Raw genomic sequence first — 17,965 nt, 5'->3', positions numbered from 1 at the left:
CGTCTGGACTTCTTTAAGTTGCTTGAAGACGTTTCACCTCTCATCCGAGAAGCTTCTTCAGTTCTAAGGTCAAATGGTGGAGAGTCCCAGATATAAACCTAGTGGGAGTGACCCCCCACAGAGGGACAAAAGGACCCCCTGATGATCCTCTAATCGCCTGAGCCAAGGTGTGAAACTGGGCGTGGGCCCCAATCAGCCAGAGTTTCGGGTGAGTTCATTGTGAAACCTGGCCCCACCTTATCATGCGAATTCCTGAGGTCAGATGGCCCAGGATGTGAGTGGGCGTTAAGGCGTCTGGGAAGGGATCTCAAAACTGGATTATAGATGGCAGAGAGTTGGTGTCGTAAACCCCCGCCTCTGTTCAAAGATGGTCGCTCACAGTGGAAATAGATGGCTTCTTTCACTCCTCTTTCAAACCATCTGTCCTCTCTGTCCAAAATGTGAACATTGGCATCCTCAAAAGAGTGACCTTTGTCCTTTAGATGCAGATGGACTGCTGAGTCTTGTCCTGTGGAGGTGGCTCTTCTGTGTTGTGCCATGCGCTTGTGAAGTGGCTGTTTGGTCTCTCCAATGTAGAGGTCTGAGCATTCCTCGCTGCACTGTACAGCATACACCACATTGTTAAGTTTGTGTTTTGGCGTTTTGTCTTTCGGGTGAACCAGTTTCTGTCTGAGCGTGTTGCTGGGTCTGAAATGCACCGGGATGTCTTTTTCTAAAGAAAAGAAGACCGGACACCAGCGAGGGAGGATAAGAAGGACAGACGCAACAACATTGTCATCCCCTATGTAGCCGGTGTATCAGAGAAACTCAGGAGAGTTTTCTCCAAGCATGACATCCCGGTGCATTTCAGACCCAGCAACATGCTCAGACAGAAACTGGTTCACCCGAAAGACAAAACGCCAAAACACAAACTTAACAATGTGGTGTATGCTGTACAGTGCAGCGAGGAATGCTCAGACCTCTACATTGGAGAGACCAAACAGCCACTTCACAAGCGCATGGCACAACACAGAAGAGCCACCTCCACAGGACAAGACTCAGCAGTCCATCTGCATCTTAAGGATAAAGGACACTCTTTCGAGGATGCCAATGTTCACATTTTGGACAGAGAGGACAGATGGTTTGAAAGAGGAGTGAAAGAAGCCATCTATGTCCACTGTGAGCGACCATCTTTGAACAGAGGCGGGGGTTTACGACACCAACTCTCTGCCATCTATAATCCAGTTTTGAGATCCCTTCCCAGGCGCCTTAACGCCCACTCACATCCTGGGCCATCTGACCTCAGGAATTCGCATGATAAGGTGGGGCCAGGTTTCACAATGAACACACCCGAAACTTTGGCTGATTGGGACCCACACCCAGTTTCACACCTTGGCTCAGGCGATTAGAGGATCATCAGGGGGTCCTTTTGTCCATACTTCACATCACAACACAGCAAAGTCAATTTTGTGACAAAGCAAAACACATTTTCCTTTTGTTCTTTTCCCTGACTAATGTTGCAAACAGTGACCACTCTCCTCCCCAGGCTATGAGACTGTGAATGCGAGGGTACTGCTTTATATGCTTGATGATGGGTAATTGTAGTTCATTTCAACTGGGGGGAAAAATATATTATTCTCAAGCCTTTCTGTGTACTACCCAGAAGGCAGTGCTCTCTTTGTGTAAAGGATCTATCTCTCTGACATTTAGATTTGCCTTTTAAAGATGACATTTTTCAAAACTGGCATTTCTTCATATGTTTTCTAGAGGCGACAAAATTATCCTTTTAGATCCCAGTCAGAGTGTTCACCTAAGTGAGTAGTTTATCCAACCTTAAATTGTTTGGTTTGTCCTTGGTGATGACGATATTTCATGTAATGTAATGCTGATATTGTGATAATTCTACTTGTCTGTGCATTAAAAGGATCCACACTTAAGAAAAAGAAATAAATAAAGACTTACAAAAAAAACGTCATATGTAAGGTTACAAGAGTTACCGTTTCCTTGCTGTGTTCATGGTGGCTGAGGTTGGGAGAGTGCCAGAGCTCATCTGCAGAGGGATAAAAAAAGGATAAAGTGCACATTTATCACATTTGTTGTATAACTGTGATTTATATGCGGCACAAATATGGTATATGCCAACAGCTTGATAGGTTTGGATGGTAGCTGATAGTTTTGGGTGTGTGACTGAAGATTAATGGAGTACTACACAGCTATCCAGGAGACACGCTCATCTCTGAATGATTCCTTTGAATCACAGGAGCTTTCCAATTACTGCACTCTAGTGACTCGCAATGAACCTTTATCCATTCTGCAAATGAGCATGCTATCCCTAAATAATTTCCTCTACAAAGATGGTGCTATGCATTATGAAATATTCAGAACTCAATTTTCCGGTTCTATCAGTCTTTGGAAAGATCCATAATTACGCGATAATCCACAATGTAATTCATTTTGGGTACTTGGAGAAACGGAGTTTGCTCCATAGCAAAATCTTTAATATGTTGTTGAAATGGGATGACGCATGCTTTGTGGCTTTTTTAAAGAGGATTTTGTTTGATGATTCCATTTTACCCTTACTTATTTTTTTTTAGACTACCGACATCTTCAGGGTCAGTGAGAAAGTCCAGACTAAGGAGATATTGTAGTGAGACAGCTGGTACATTGATGGGTATTGCTGTTCATAATTACATTACATAAAAGGAACACACAGACAAGATTGAGGACGGGTATTATCAAAAAGTGTAGAACTGCCTAGACACATAAACCTTCTGCACAAGTGGCTATAATATTGCAAGAATGGTAGCTTTATGTTAAAAACTAACAGCCTACCATTACATTAGAGTAAGTTCAGAAATGGAACTGTTATAGAACAGCATTAGAAACTGAAAAGAGTAAGATGGTGTTGGATTATTGCTTGTTGGCCAGAAATCTGAGGTTAAAGATCACTTAATGTGCACTGTAACTCTATGCTCAGGTAAGGCATGCTTAAGAAATATTGGCATTCAAAAGGTGAACAGAGCAGACTATCATTTGGCCAGCGTGGTCATACATGTGAGTGCGCAGTGATCCACAAATAAGAACAAGCACATTATCTGTACAGTCATTTCCATTGGACTGTGTACCATAAAGAGCAAATGTGTGCTCTACATTCCTGTGCAGCTGCTGCCACATACTTGTAGAAGTTTATAATATATAATACAATTTAGACAGCACCATCTCACCGTAAGGTGTTCAATAAAGTGGGTAATAAAAACCTTTACCACTGGCTTTAAAACGAATAAAGTTAAATGGAGCCACTGACATTTTTAGTAATGCATTATTGTAAGTCAGCCCTGCAACTGCAAGAGGCAGGGTGTGTCAAAACAGCTGTCTGTCACTGCGACAGAAAGCTCGGCGAGACAACGTTAATGACGCGCTTGTTAAAATGTGATAACAGTGCTGAGCTTAAAGGCCAAAGCTGTCACAGCAGGAGAAGAGAAAAGTGTAGCGTAGTGGAGAGAAGTGTGGGAGGCTGCTGGAGTTCAAAGAACTCAATGCCAGCTGTACAGGTGAGTCAGGCGAGTCTCTCTTTCTCACTCCTTACTTAAAAAAAAGGTTAATTTAAAGGTTTTCATGATTTACTGTAATATCACACATAATCATTTTTCAGTACAAAATATATAAGTGATATATTATAATGGCTCTTCTTTTTGGCAATGACTAATCAAAAACTGACCCTTAATGTCAGAGTGAAAAAACATCTCCCCAAGGTGAAATACAAGTACAAGTATAAAATGTAAAATTCATATTTAGTCCCTTCAATATGTCAGTGGACAGAAGCTAAATCACTGCTGTTTCAGTCACTTGGGTACAACATTAAGTTCTCATTCAGTGGTCAAAGGATTTCACTTGACTGTGCTACACCTGTGTAAGACAAAAGAACACTCCACATTGCCTGGAGTACGGCTAAAGGTTAAGCGGCAGATTGATTTTGTCAAATGTAGCTGTAAATCTTCTAGGCGAGGCTTTACAACTGAATAAGTCTGCAAAACGACTTTTGAAAGACTGTGTGACCTCAGTGAGGAGCTAAGACAGTCAGTGTACCTGTGACAGTGTTTTTTATTTACAATTATTTGTGCCCCTCGTCCCAACAGCTTCCTGTCTCCACCTGTTCTTTTTTCCTCCATGTCTTGGCGTCACTAAAATAGGGAGAGCGTAATTAATGAATTGCTTTCAGCTGTCCTGCCAGCCTCCACTGGCCCTCCACCCCACTGCACCACCCCTTCCCTGCAGTGGAGCCGCAGATTACATCTCGCCACACACCTCCACCTCTACTGATGCTGGGGACCCATCCGGCTAAGCCTACTCACCCCCCCACCAGTGGGAGAGAAAATTGGCCAGAGCAATCTGTGCCCCTGGCCTATGGATTACCTTCAACTTAAAGGGCTGCAAAGCCAGATATCACAGGTTGATACGGGTGTTGGCATCCATACATAAAGCGATGGAGCCTCTACAGCGGGGTGTGGTCTGAGCATGCGGTTAATGACCGTCCCAGGAGGTAATAGCGAAAATAGTTGATGTCGGCATCAAGTAGGCAGCAGCATATGCAGCCTACTTTGGCTTTGAGGAGGTTGAGGTGAAATATCTCTGTGGCTCCTCCCCTGTCCGACCGCACCACCTCATAGTGGACGTCAACCACTCAGCAACAGTAATTTTGAGCTGAAAGAAGGGAGCAGTTGCCTAAGTCTAGTCCCTCTGTTGTACAAGAGCTCCTGACGTTGCTGGGCTGCAACCTTTACTCTGTGTGTTTTTTTCCCTTAAACGTTATCTGCAGCAGCACTACTGGATGCCGCTGAATGTCCCCATGCACACAACTGACCACCCACTCTGACTCCAACAATGCATATTGTTGGCATCATTCTGGTACGCTGTATTTCCCTCCTGGTCAGGAAGAGGGTGTTGGAGTCCTGGCAATGAAGAACACCTGGCCAACATCCATCAAAGGACACTCCCATCACAATCCTGCCATGGTACTGATGCAGCCCTCCATGGGTCGGGAACAGCGCCTACCACTGCCGGGACCTGTGGAGACAGATCGGGGAGAAAGAAGTTAGTCGGCTACTCCACTGGGGTGGAGGTGGGGAGCCTGTTACTTGGAGCTGGGACTGGCCTCGTCCCGCTGACCCTCAGCCTTCTTTGACCTCTGACTGTAGAAACAGTGATGGAAAGTTGAATTCAAATGAAATATATTTGTATACACACTAAATGGCAAACCTGTAACCTGCATTGTTTCCATATGTTTACTTTTTAAGTTAGATATTACATTACTAATGTTTCCCACATTGTCTCTGAAGTTTTGCTGGATCTTGTCACCCCATGATGTGAGTGAGACTATGCAGGTTGTGGAGGATTTGGTCCCTCAGGTGCTCCATGGGATGGTGTAAACCTTTGTTCTGTTGGCAGCTCATGGCTGTTTGGCTGAAGAGGGAAACTGTGGCTGTCTACATGCACAGGGTTAATTTTACTGACCAGACGGTATTTCCCTCCCCCACATAAACCCAGGTGCAGATGCCAGTAAGACTTGAGAGAGAACAAACTGATATCATGCAAAGTTCAGGAAGACAGGGAAGAGGGATGAGGAATAGCCTGCTCAGGTGAGGACCAGAAGCCAACCTAGAGGGATGCAAGGCTGGTTCAGCTGATGGCCTTGAGCCTGAAGGCAGACTGAGGCAGGCTGATCAGAGATGGGCTGATCTATTAGTACCTCATTTCCACCAATGTAGTGTCTAATGTACAGGTAGTTCCATATATTTCCTAAACTAAAAAGCCGATGTGTCTCACTGACATCATTGGCCACAGGAGGTGCTACAATAAAAAAGTCACCAACGATTTGAAGATGTAACCAATGGATTCGGTCTACTGTAATTTGTCTTTGCATGTAAATGATCCAGTTGGTTCTCAAATATAGTAAAATTGAGCCAGATCTCAAAAGGCGCCAAGTCAGAACCAGCTCAACACTGGCATCACCACCATGTTGGTGAAAAAGTATTAGGTATTAAAGTGGGAGGTATTAGACAGGGAAGAAGTACTGGAAACACAGCTCAGATGGGACCTGCATCAGGATCAGGGGAGTCAGCGAAGCAATAATGAGAATGACTAGGAATTGAGACTAGGAGGCAGTCGCACTGACTGATAACAGAGACCTAGCAGAGAGGTTTCAGCAGAAGCTAAGCACAAGTATAGGTCATCACTTAAATGGACCTCATAAGGCTCTGCCTTAAAAACAGCAGCCTCAAGTCCGGCGTTAAGAAGAAAATTACCAACAGCACAGAGAGAGAGACGTGCCAGGTGCAGGAAAAGTTGGACTGACCCAGGATAGGGACAGAGGTTGCAGAAACTGATGTGACTGGTGTAGTGGTGTGGTGTGCTTTAGAAATATAGCAGTCGTGCAGTTAGAGACAAGATTAAAGGGAAGATCATCCAAATTTAATCAGGTGAGGCTTTTTATGGGCAATTTCACTAAACTTTTCTTATTTTTATTTTTTTTTTACACTTGTTAAAGGTGTTTAAATGAAATAGGGATATAGGGGTAGCAAATACTTTGAAAACAAGTAGTGTGCATGTTACACTTATTTTGAGATCATGGGCCTATTCTCCTGCTTTGTGCCAGGAATGCCACATTCAATTTCCTTTCATTTATCATCTATAGATTAAATTCAACCAGTGTTTAGTGTGCAGTATACCTGCATCTGTCCTTAACAACATTAGTCATTTCCCTTTGGAAAAAAAAGCCATTTTTGTCAGTGTAATCAAGAGTCGATGTCCCTTTTATTCTCAACACCGTTTGGTGATGAATTCCCTGCAAAGTATTTCCGAATACTTAGCCCAAGGAGGTGTAATTTAAATAATATCAGTCAATGTGCTGCTGCCAGAATAAGAATTATGTCCACACCAATATCTCATGTGACACAGCAGAGGAAAGACTTTCCCCCTGAATAACAAAAGTGCAATAATTCACTCAACATTATTATCAACCTAATTATAATAGGAAAGCTAGCTAAATCCCCTTTCCTGTTTGAATTTTGGAGCAAATAGGCAAAATGATCAGTTATTTTAATTTTGCTCAAAGGGGGTGACGATTAGTCACATCGAGACAACAAAGCTATCGTGTTGCTTTTTTAATGACCACTGAAAGTTCGTAAAATTGAGGCCACAAACTAAAAACACACAGTTTGACAATATTTTCTCCCCGGTTTAATTTAAAGGTCACATGGACCATATAAATATTAAACATTCATATCAAATTTACCATGGTACGCAAACTCACCACACACTAAGAGTCATCACATTTCGCAGGCATATTATCATAATTATATCACTATAACAAATTTAATGAGAGCAATCAGCTCTGAACAATTTTGCCTCCAAGGAAGCAGAGGTCCCAGTCAGTCACAGAGCTACTCCTTGGTCATTCTCTATTAATTTGCACAGTGTGTTCTCTGGGTGTCAGGGTCCTGGCAAAGTCGCTCCCCAGTGACTCCTACCTCCAAGTCAGCTGCACAAAGGGGGCCCTAATTAGACTCTCATGTGTATTTAATGGACCTGCTGCCTTTAGTTCTGTGAGACAGAAAGTGCCTGATGCTACAACCTCTGTATGAAGAACCCTTCACACACTTTGGAGAGGGACATGTCAAGTAATATCTGTGTGTGTGTGTAAGAGAGAGACAAGGAGTGTGTGCTTAACAGGACCCAAACCTGAAGCCAAACTTTTAGAGTCCAGTGAGTCTAAAAGTATTATACATGCATCATGCATACCTTCCTGACCTTACGTTGATATTACTTTAAAAAGAAGATTTTTTTTTAAACCAAATGATATTTTTCTTTTCCCTCGACCTTACAGAACCTCAGTATTTAGATCATTTTTAAAAAGTTGTAACACATCCATTTCCACTTAAAATCGCTTTCATATTTAAATTTCATTTCAATGGCAAATAGTTTATACTTCTATGTCAGACTATGTCTTTCAGGATCTTTCATTTACAGTGTGCAAATCACAAAATCTTGTCATTTTTTCATAAGCACCTCTGCAGGAAAAGGAGTTTGAGTGAGGCATGTGGATCATCCAGACTAATAGGGGCACTGTGAAACACAATTTTGAAATTGAAATTCTGTTCACCCAGAGGTATATATCTCAAAAGTTGACAAATAAAACAGACAAAACTGGTACAATCCATTTTTGGCTAAGAATGATTTTTTTCTGTACTTAAAGGGAGCTGAAATGCATAGAAAACAATCAACAATCATCACATTTTCAGCCTTGTGGATGGGAGTGGGACTGCTTAACTCTAACCCATTTGAATTTCCTCTCTTTCAGCGTGGCCTGTTCTAATGAGGACCGACATCTGGACCAATCTCACAATACGGGGGCTTTGACGAATGTGACCCCTGTGGTCAGTCCTTGCCCCTAAACCCACCAGGACACATAAAGCCGTAGCACAGCCCCTGTTAAAGGGCTGCACTGGAACATAAATCGGCCCTGGCGTTTTTTAACTGTCCAATTTGCATGGCCCCTACACAAAGAGGCTAACGATGTTTTACAAGACAAACATGCATAAGCGCAACTGCAGCAACACAAACATGCATGCAGGTAGATGACCTGGTTGAGCTTATTAAATATCGTAGAGCTCCGCGTAATGTGGAGGATGCACAGAATGCCTGTTGTGCGCACAGGAAAAACATTTGAGCTTGTTTGATACGATTGCTTTGACGTGGCTTTAGCCTGAAATTGCAAGCAGAGCTCACGGAAAGCTGCATTGTCCGACAGAGCAATGCGAGTCTTTGAGATAGAAGAAAAAATGATTTAAAAGTTAGCGAGAAAGAAACCACAAAGCCAGAGAAAACAGAAAAAGAGCGAGACTGCCGATGGGAAAAGGCAAGATGAAGAGGGTGGTGAGATGGGAGTATGGGTAGTTTTATCTGGTGGGCAGGGAGACTGTGGCGGCAGGATCTATCTCTGTTAGAGAGAACATGGGCCTGTTATTAAAGCCATTTATCACTGGCTGAATATTCTCCCTTTAATAGGCTCTGTCGTTAATTACCCAACTTTGTCAAGATGGGGAGTCAAGGGCTCTCTGTTTTCTCGGTCTGTACACAGACAGGCTCACACGGACACACACACACAGAAACACATGCTTGAACACATCAGATGATTCGATACATTTTCACAAATCTGGAGGCAGGACAAAGCATTTATATGACCACAGATTAGAAAAAATGTTTTTATTTCTACAGCAACACAACATGAAACGAAATAGCCCAGAAAGAAATACTATCTTTCTGATGCTTGTCCATAGCTCTGTTGACATTTGGCAAATAGAGAGGTTTTTATTACCAGCAGCGACAATGTATCTGCATTGTTTTTGCCACGAGACTCTGCCTTTGCGTCTCTTAAAGGCTTAGCAGGATCTGGGAGGCACCTACAGTCGCTGGAACTAACACAAAGGCAGTTTTGAGCAGAATGCTTAGGCTCTTGTTAATTTCTCTTTGTCTGTGGACAGATGATGCTAACATGATCAGCACAGCTATGCGAGACATTCACTGAACTTTACATGTGAGTCCCAACATCCTTCTTCAATCTGTTTGCCAACGTTAGTAGTGTTATTTTACTGGACTGCCTTCAATGCTCCTGCATATTATGTGCACAGCTGTTTTTTTTGTTTATTTTTTTTATTTTTTTCTGGGGGGGGGGGGGGGGGGGGGGGGGGGGGGGCTTAAAAAAGCACATTAAGAGCCAACAAGATTGTCCGATAGTGCTTTGTAAATGCAAAATTTCTTATGCACATATTTCTTTAATTGTTAATTTTTCAAGAAAAACTTAACATCACTTCATAAAACCTGAAACAGGATAAAAGAAGATCCAACAACAAACAACAGCAAATCACTGCTTACACATTAATGCATTAGTTAAACCTATATATATATATATATATATATATATATAGACACACTTTATATACTGTAACACACATTTTTTGTATCATGAGTACTTTTACTTGTTATGGAGTACATCTATATTTCAGCTTTTAGTATAATAAGATCTGCTTAGTGCAGTATATATTTTTTTAATAGTTGCTGAAAAAATCAAAGAATTTGAAGACATTTTATTGAGAATTTTTTATTCAACTGATGGAAAAATCATTAAAAAAAACTAAGTTAAAATAATTTATTACACTGTGTTTGAAATAAAAAAACAAGGATCTGCTCTACCTGTGTGTGTGTGTGTGTCTTATATTAACAGGTGGCACTAGAACCTCTAAACATTAATGTTCCAACAATAATAAAACGTTTATTTTCTCCTCTTAAGTTTCTATTTGGGCAGCTTCAAAAATGAGTTTTCATTAATGTTAAGCTAACAGTTTCAGGTGCTCCATTTACACTGGTGTGGGACCGCACCTCCTCCCCCTCTTCTGTATCCCTAATCACACTCTTTTGTGATCCTTTTATAATTAGCCAGTTTACTGGCAGGCAGAATGGAGTGGTGGATGTAAAGCATTTACAAGGGTCCTCGACAGGACACGCCAGCACCTTTTGTATAGCAATTAGTTTGTCTGTGAAAACGGATAAGACAAATAGGCTGGGACGGCATCTGGTATCCTTGTAGCTCTCAGTGCCTGACACAGAGAAAGAAATGGGAACACAGAGCCTGAAAAGGAGGGAAAAAAGAGGTTCAGAGCCAATCAGGAACAATAAGGATTGCACCTCAAGGATTTGCTATGAAGGCTGAAAAGTTTACAGTATGAGGAAACTGATCTGGAAATGAATAAAGCAGCTCTGACAAATATGATGATAAGAGACTCAGAGAGGGCTGTGTAATAGGGACCTACTTTTTGCGCGCTACTGATTAAGAACCGGCTAAGTGTCTGCAGAGATTCCCCTGTGCACAATGCAGCACAGGCAGAGTTTAGTATTCGTCCCAGTAGGGTTTCCTTTAGTACCCAGTCATTTACATTGTAGTTATCCAAAGACAGAAGGAATGAAAGACAGAGTGTCAAGTGCTCTATTGATCCCTTTGGCCTGATTAGCTCACCAGTGTACCGTCAAAGCAAACTAATCAGATACATTGATCATGGAATACTTTTTAATGCTTCCCCAGGCAATAATATGATTTTTCTCAAGTCAAATTACTAGTCAGTTATCTGTTGAGATGTGATACCAGGCATCTGGGGTTTTAACATTTCCTATGAGATGTCAGTTAGAGTCAGTGGCTCCATTTCAAACTCTTAACTGTTTGGCAACAATGTGGCACTGACAATAAAATGCCACTTCATTTCCCGAGGCGTCATAATTTCTGCAAACCTAGTTTTGTCAAGTACCGCTGTCAACAGTGATAATAGGTGTTACTCACTTGTTATATTCTGGCTTCAGCACAGACTCTCTGCTGCGTTCACTTTTGGCCAGAAGAGGTTGCTGTGTTCCCTGCATATAACATGAGGCCTGGACTGGTTCCAGGGTGGGGGGGTTTCTATGAGAGAAAGAGGAAATAACAATGAGGAGCTGATAATAAAAATACTACAACTGAAGAAAATGATCTGTGCTTTGTGCTCCTTGAAACAATGAAGCAGACATGCTGAAAATAAACCAGCAACAAAATATCGAAAGCAAACCCCAGTGTGTTGTAACATGTGAGATAATTGGCGGCAATGGACAACAAATCTCCCCCACCAAAAAGGAAAGTTTTTGTTAATCGCTGTTAGCCTGCAGCCCTCTAACATTGAGTCACCACTAATTGATTATAGATGCCATTTCCATCATTGACAGTAGGGGGCAGGATCCATACATTGATTGCACTTCCATTATGTACAGGCCAAGTAATTGTACTGTGAAGCCTATTAACACACAGAGCTCTGGAAAATATTTTTTCTGTTGAGTCATGCAAATTTATTTGCCTCTACCATTTATTTCACTAAAAAAAAGCAAAAAAAAGCCAAAAAAAAAAAAAATGCTCAGACTCACAGTGCACAGCTTTTGAAAGAGATCAGAAGGGGGAAGAAAAAATAATTAATCTCATATCTTCAAAGTTAAATCTTCCTCATCCCATTTACACCAATATCTAAACAAGCACCACGACAGAATCTGTACAGCTGTGAGAGATACGAGTCTCTCTCTGATACCTGTGTTCCCGTGATGCCGGTGATCAAACGCTGTGATAGCATAACATCCCCTCCTGTCTGTCACAGCCTCAGGCTAAACATCAGCAGAGCGCCTTGCAGCTTGCAAATGTTCTCATGACAAAGTTAAAATGTCTCGATTAATATCTGAGCGCTCGGCTGTTTTGTCACTTATCTGTGTCTCTGCTTTAGCTGCTTTTCCAGCTTTGTGCAGTGTTGCTGCATCAGCGGGGGAAAAGATTCAACCAGTGGGAAGATCTAATTCATAAGAACTGATGAACCCGTCTTTGCTCCTTTGCACCTGTGACGACTTGCTTCATGGTACATTTTGATAAAGATGCTTCTGTAGATATATCCTAAAAATTATGTTGTTGAATTAAATAAAAAATACATAAATAAATGAGGAGTTTGCTTAACGCTTGCCTAGTACTGTGTCATTTAAATATATTTAACCAGTAATACACAGAAAAATGTAAACCACAATCAAAAGATGACGCCCACTTGGCCTTTTGAGGCATTTAAAGGAATCTCAGTTTGTCATCCTAGGTGTGACATTGCTAAAACAAAAGGATCAACTGCACTCTTTTGCAAAAAACAAACAATTAAATATTGTTTCAATGTTTTCTCCCATCAGGACAAGCAGGGTGGAGTTCACTACTACCAAGAAGTGAAAGTCCCACCAGCAGTGTTCCTCCATGTTGACAGTTAATGTCCTGCCCATCTATCTTTTAACCATATCTCATGCGTGATGGCATGTGACTAAAAAGCTTGCCTAGTCAGACCTAATTAGGCAGCGCCTAATCAGACAAATCCTTGGACAAGCACACAAAGTGGATCGTAGGGAGATGTAGAAACCTTCCCCCGATGGACTCAGTGAAAGTACACCAAAAAATACTTTCGCGATCTGATGGAAAGTCCACTCGTTTAACTGCAAATACGAATGAAATATAAATAAATGTGAAGGGAAGCTGTTCTATTATTCTGTAATCTACTCTCAGAATCTCTGTTTCCACATCTGTTCAATAGCCCCTCCCCTGTTGATCATTTTTACAGTTCTGCATTTTTACTGGACCTCTGAGACCCAAAATCTTGATGTACCTGTAGGAAATTTGATTAACACACTTCAAACTCAGTTGACTGCGCAAGAAAAAAAAGGCTGTACTGAAGCTTATGGTGCCTATGACATAGGGCAGATGGAGAGCAATGATAAATGAGGAAGAGGGATGGATGTGAGTCAATACTTGCTGTGCAAAAGTTAGTCTGACATGGAGAGGGGGTGCTGTAATCTTAGAGAAGAGGAGAGTACTTCAGAGGATGGGAGAGGACAGGACACTAGATAGGAAAGGACGAGACAGGCAGGAACAGCAGTACAATAATGTCTCTCTTCACTCTGTCGGTCCCTGTGCACTAAAATATTGAAAAGCTTTTGTTTTGCCTAGTTGAACATGCACTGATGTGACACAAACTGTGAACAAAGTCATTTCACACGCATGGGAATCCTCTACTTTTATAATTTATGATGAGGTGAAGACTGCAGCCGCGCCCTAAAGTTTGTTCTCGACATCGTAACAGCCGCTACATCCAAACTTAAGAAAGTTAATTCCGTCAGTTTCTTTGGAGCTTAGCTTTCACTCATTTAGCTACTGATCACACAAAGCAGCTGGCGGAAAAACCTTGAAAGAAAGATCACACGTCTCTGAACACAACCCAAAGGTTCAATGTCCACAGTTACTTAGGTGTGTCTTCATTCCTGTGTAATCAAACTAATCTCCCCCTTTTAAATAAGAGAGTGACGTTTGTTCCTACCTTGAGCTGGAGGCTAACAGTAAGTCCTAATGTGCAAGTTACTTTAAATTTACTCAAAGGAAATTTAAACAGTAACATCTAAAACCTGTGATGTCAGAATAAAGTAACAGTATAAGTACATATAATAATAATAATAATGATAATGATAATGATAATAATAATAATAATAATAATAATAATACTGAGTTAACCAATAAAAGAAAAAAATTGCATGCATGCTAATTCCCAAAAGTGTTCATGCACGATGATTCACTATTATTGCCTCTCATAAATAATTTTCCAGGAAATTAAAAAAAAAAGATAGCTCTAACATACCTAATAAAAACTGAAAAATGATGGGTGCGTAGAATCACTGCTAACCCTGCCTATTAGAGTGAACACTGCATGCACACAGTGGAAGTCACAGTTTAAATCAAGATGCAGAAAGAGAGAAACCGTGACTTACTCAGGTCTCGGCCTGCGCTCAGTTCAGTGTGCTGGTTATCCAAACCCCAAAGACACGGGGACAGAGATTGAGCAAATACACAGTGATCACCCTACAGTATAAAACACTGTTCAGAACAGAAGGAACCACACACACACGCACACACATACAAAATCTCTCCCACAGTCGTGAGCATGAATTATACATCTCTCTAGAGGATTTGCTTTCTTCCCTCTGTCCCCCTTCTTTCTCTTTTCCTTAACCTCTGTTTTATTTTTTCGTCTTTCTTCCCTGGCTGTATTAATTAACAACAACATGAGGATTAAATTAGTTTAACTTTACAAGTCAGCAAAAAAGGTTTTAAACGAGCTGCTTCCAAGACATACGAGCGGGAGTAACAACAGCGACTGATGAATGCAATTCTACCCTGTCATGGACACCTCTGTCGATATCTACATCATCTCTTCCTTTTTTGTGTCTGCATGTGTAAATGCAACCGAGACCTTTTAATTTTTTTTTTGTACAATGAACGAATGTATCCATACAACTCTACAACTGAAAATATCCCACTTTGCTGTGGTTAAAAAGAACCAATACGTACTGTATCTGTAAAAGGTTCGTGTTGAAACACTTTAAGTCACTGATGATGAATAAATTATTTCATCCTCACCACGGGGAAACTAATTTCTACTGACATTCAAGGAACACGTTTTCAGAAGATGTAGAGGTATGGGTCAGCAAATTAAACTGCAGCAGTACTTGTGTGTGTGTGTGTGTGTGTGTGTGTGTGTGTGTGTGTGTATTTTTGTGAGGACGACTCAGTCTCAGATAAAACAAGCCCTACATACAACAGCCCAGGGACACTCCAACCATAATTGTGCGGGTGACATTTTAGAAATACTCACACAACAGGGGTCAATTTCTCTTCAGGTCACTGAGAAAGACATCATCAAACTACTATTAACTCTGCAAACAATCCTAGCCCCACTGCATCTCTATTGACAATGGATTCCTTCAAAACAGTCCAGAGGCTGGAAAGCTTTGCCCTCAATCTAAAACCATAACCTCTGAGTGAATAACAGAAATGCCCATCTAGGCAGGACGGACTGACGGTAAGGAGCCTGTACAGTCATGGCAAACAAATCCGTGCAGCTGCCCCCCCCCCATCAGCTTTCCTGCTTCTTTTAAACAGGCGTTTGTTGTACACCTGTCTGGCTCACTCATACTTAGACATGCAAAAACACAGGTAAGCAACCTGCACAGAGGCATGCATATTTCTGTAGCGGTGGGGCACTCACACCACAAAGTGCTTCACTTTTACTGTCTCATTCAGACATACTGCACCTCATGTTATTAAACTGTTAACAAAGCAGACAGCGAGTTTTGCACCATGCCTCGTACATGCCCTTGTTTTAAGATGCATGCTCCACAGCGGTTTGGTGTGCCCACAAGGGCAAGGTGTGTATTTGACATAGAAACGTCAGGAAAGGGTCCAGATGCAGTCCACTGTTTTTCTGTAATAATAGCTAGCAGCCTTGCTGTTAAATAATTAATGTGGTCTATCCAGTACAAAGTGGATGGCATGCAGGCAGCAGTTCACCATCTCATTCTCTATTTCCCCTGACGGACACAATGCGCATGACCGTGCTTATATTTGTTTGTCTTCTTAGCACTCTGCCTAGTGCTCCACGTTCATAAAAGACAACAAAAACATTTCCTAAGAGTAATAAAGACTGATTTTCAAAACAAACACTAATAAAGCTAATAAGAAAGCTAATATACGTTACACTAACTGCAGCTCAAGCAGCTTGCATACAATAAAACTATTACATGCTCCAAGGTAATACACAAGCTCTCTGCCTTTATCTCAGATATTTGTGTGTGTTATTAATGATTTTAAATATAGATATTACTGAGCTGTTGAGTTGGTATACATGGATATTTTCTGTGACATACCCTTTGTTTAGGCCAAAGTATTAATGAAAAAAATAAAAATTGATCTTTTAATGAGTGATCCTCACATCAACGATCCACTGTCTTGCCTTGCCCTCCTCATTGAGCACATGTTGTTTTTCTGTCCTGTTTTTACAAGAAACAATCTCATTTGACATTACAGTGCAATAAAAAGCACACAAGCATATTGGAGGTTATGGTAGGAGCGGTCACATGATCAATATCGTCCTAATCCTTGCCCCTTCAACTACTTTTCCTCCTCTCTCCCCTCACCACCTTTCCACCCAATCAATTAACTTCCCCAAGTAAACAGATCTGTCCCCATGCTCACTGCTCCCCGCTGTAACCGGATATTCCTCCTCTTCTTCCTCCTCCTCCTCCTCGTCCCAGCCAAGACAGTAGGAGAAACCAGATACCTGACAGACACAGACTCTGCTAGCCCTCTTCCAGTGTGTGCAGAGGGAAGCAGGCTAAATAAAGACCAATGACATCATTACATGTTCCTCATTGTGGTTATTACTAACACTATGACCTCTGAAAGGGTCATAGATCAAACATACAGCGATCTATGTCTCCTCAGGAGCTCTACTGTAGCACTATTATGAAGTCGATATGACAATTTAACTTTGAAAATGAAGTGTACTTTATGGACTTCTGTGGTCTTGAAATGTTTTATACTTAGTAAAGTATGCTTTGGTATTGCTCCACGCCTCTAATTAAACAAGTGACTTCTTGCGCTGCTGTACCACAGCTCTCACACTGTAGCAGGTGTTTGTGAAAGGACAGAAGTATTTATCGTCGAAGCACAGATTCACACGCCAGACTTCTGCTCTTTTATTTAGGCCTCCAGCTGGAAAGCCAGTCTGTCCAGACAATGCTGGAAATATGCGCTGTTTGTTTATTAATCAAACACGTCTTCTCTCTTAGTCTTCTCTCAGGAAGTACCAAGACGTGAACAAATATTTGCATTTTATTTCAAAGTATCTGAGAGTTTAGAAAGACTGACAAACCTATTGAAAATGATTCACCAAAAACATACTACACTGCTCAAAATGACCCCCCCCTCCAAAACACCACCATTATACAATGCTGTCTACAACAGGAATGGTTCATTCTTCCAACACACAAGCCAGTAAGATGCAGGCAGGACCAATCTATATCTCCTGTGACCCTCAGCAACATGTCGTTATACTTGCTAATCAGATTTAGAGACAACAAGTGAAAGGATGGCCTCTCTGGGCCGTTTGCTTTCACAAATGGATCTTTCCTAATATGGGAGATTAATAGACTACTATCTAATCTTCCTTGTGATTGAAGCTATGATTTGGTTACATAGAACCATGATGGATGTTGAGGCGGCGGCACGTGCGAGTCATGTTAACCCTTTCAAGACAGATTGCAAGGTGGCTTTGCTATTATTATTGTTATTGCTCGTTAAAGTGCAATGCAGCACAACCGTGATAATAATGAAGACGTGCACTGGGCCATTCGATCATGAGAATCAGTCCAGGAAGGGTTTCTTGAAGCCGCCAGCTGTTACAAATTACAACAGGAACATATATCATAGGCTGTAAGAAAGTAATAACATCTATCTTGTGAAATGTTGTGTAGAATGCTTTTACAAAGTCACAAAATATATATCAGATACTTTCAT

At 41.4% G+C, this 17,965-nt stretch overlaps 1 long non-coding RNA gene across 9 annotated transcripts in view; it reads right to left on the bottom strand.

Annotated features, from left to right (window-relative positions):
• The window catches only part of LOC101465707 (uncharacterized), an 83,966-nt gene that overhangs the window by 8,586 nt on the left and 57,415 nt on the right, over positions 1-17,965 (bottom strand). For 7 of the 9 annotated variants that reach the window (XR_013098631.1, XR_013098632.1, XR_013098628.1 and 4 more), the window contains exons 4-5: positions 11,366-11,482; positions 1,977-5,043 (exon numbers count right to left, since the gene is read on the bottom strand). This is a non-coding gene — a long non-coding RNA (uncharacterized LOC101465707). Of the gene's footprint in view, positions 1-1,976; positions 5,044-11,365; positions 11,483-14,379; positions 14,471-17,965 lie in introns of all 9 variants that reach the window. The other 2 variants (XR_013098633.1, XR_013098634.1) reach the window with 2 other exon arrangements.

Source organism: Maylandia zebra, linkage group LG1 (genome assembly GCF_041146795.1).
Source record: "Maylandia zebra isolate NMK-2024a linkage group LG1, Mzebra_GT3a, whole genome shotgun sequence".
Lineage (NCBI taxonomy): Eukaryota > Metazoa > Chordata > Actinopteri > Cichliformes > Cichlidae > Maylandia > Maylandia zebra.
This window is presented reverse-complemented; position numbering and strand designations above follow the sequence as displayed.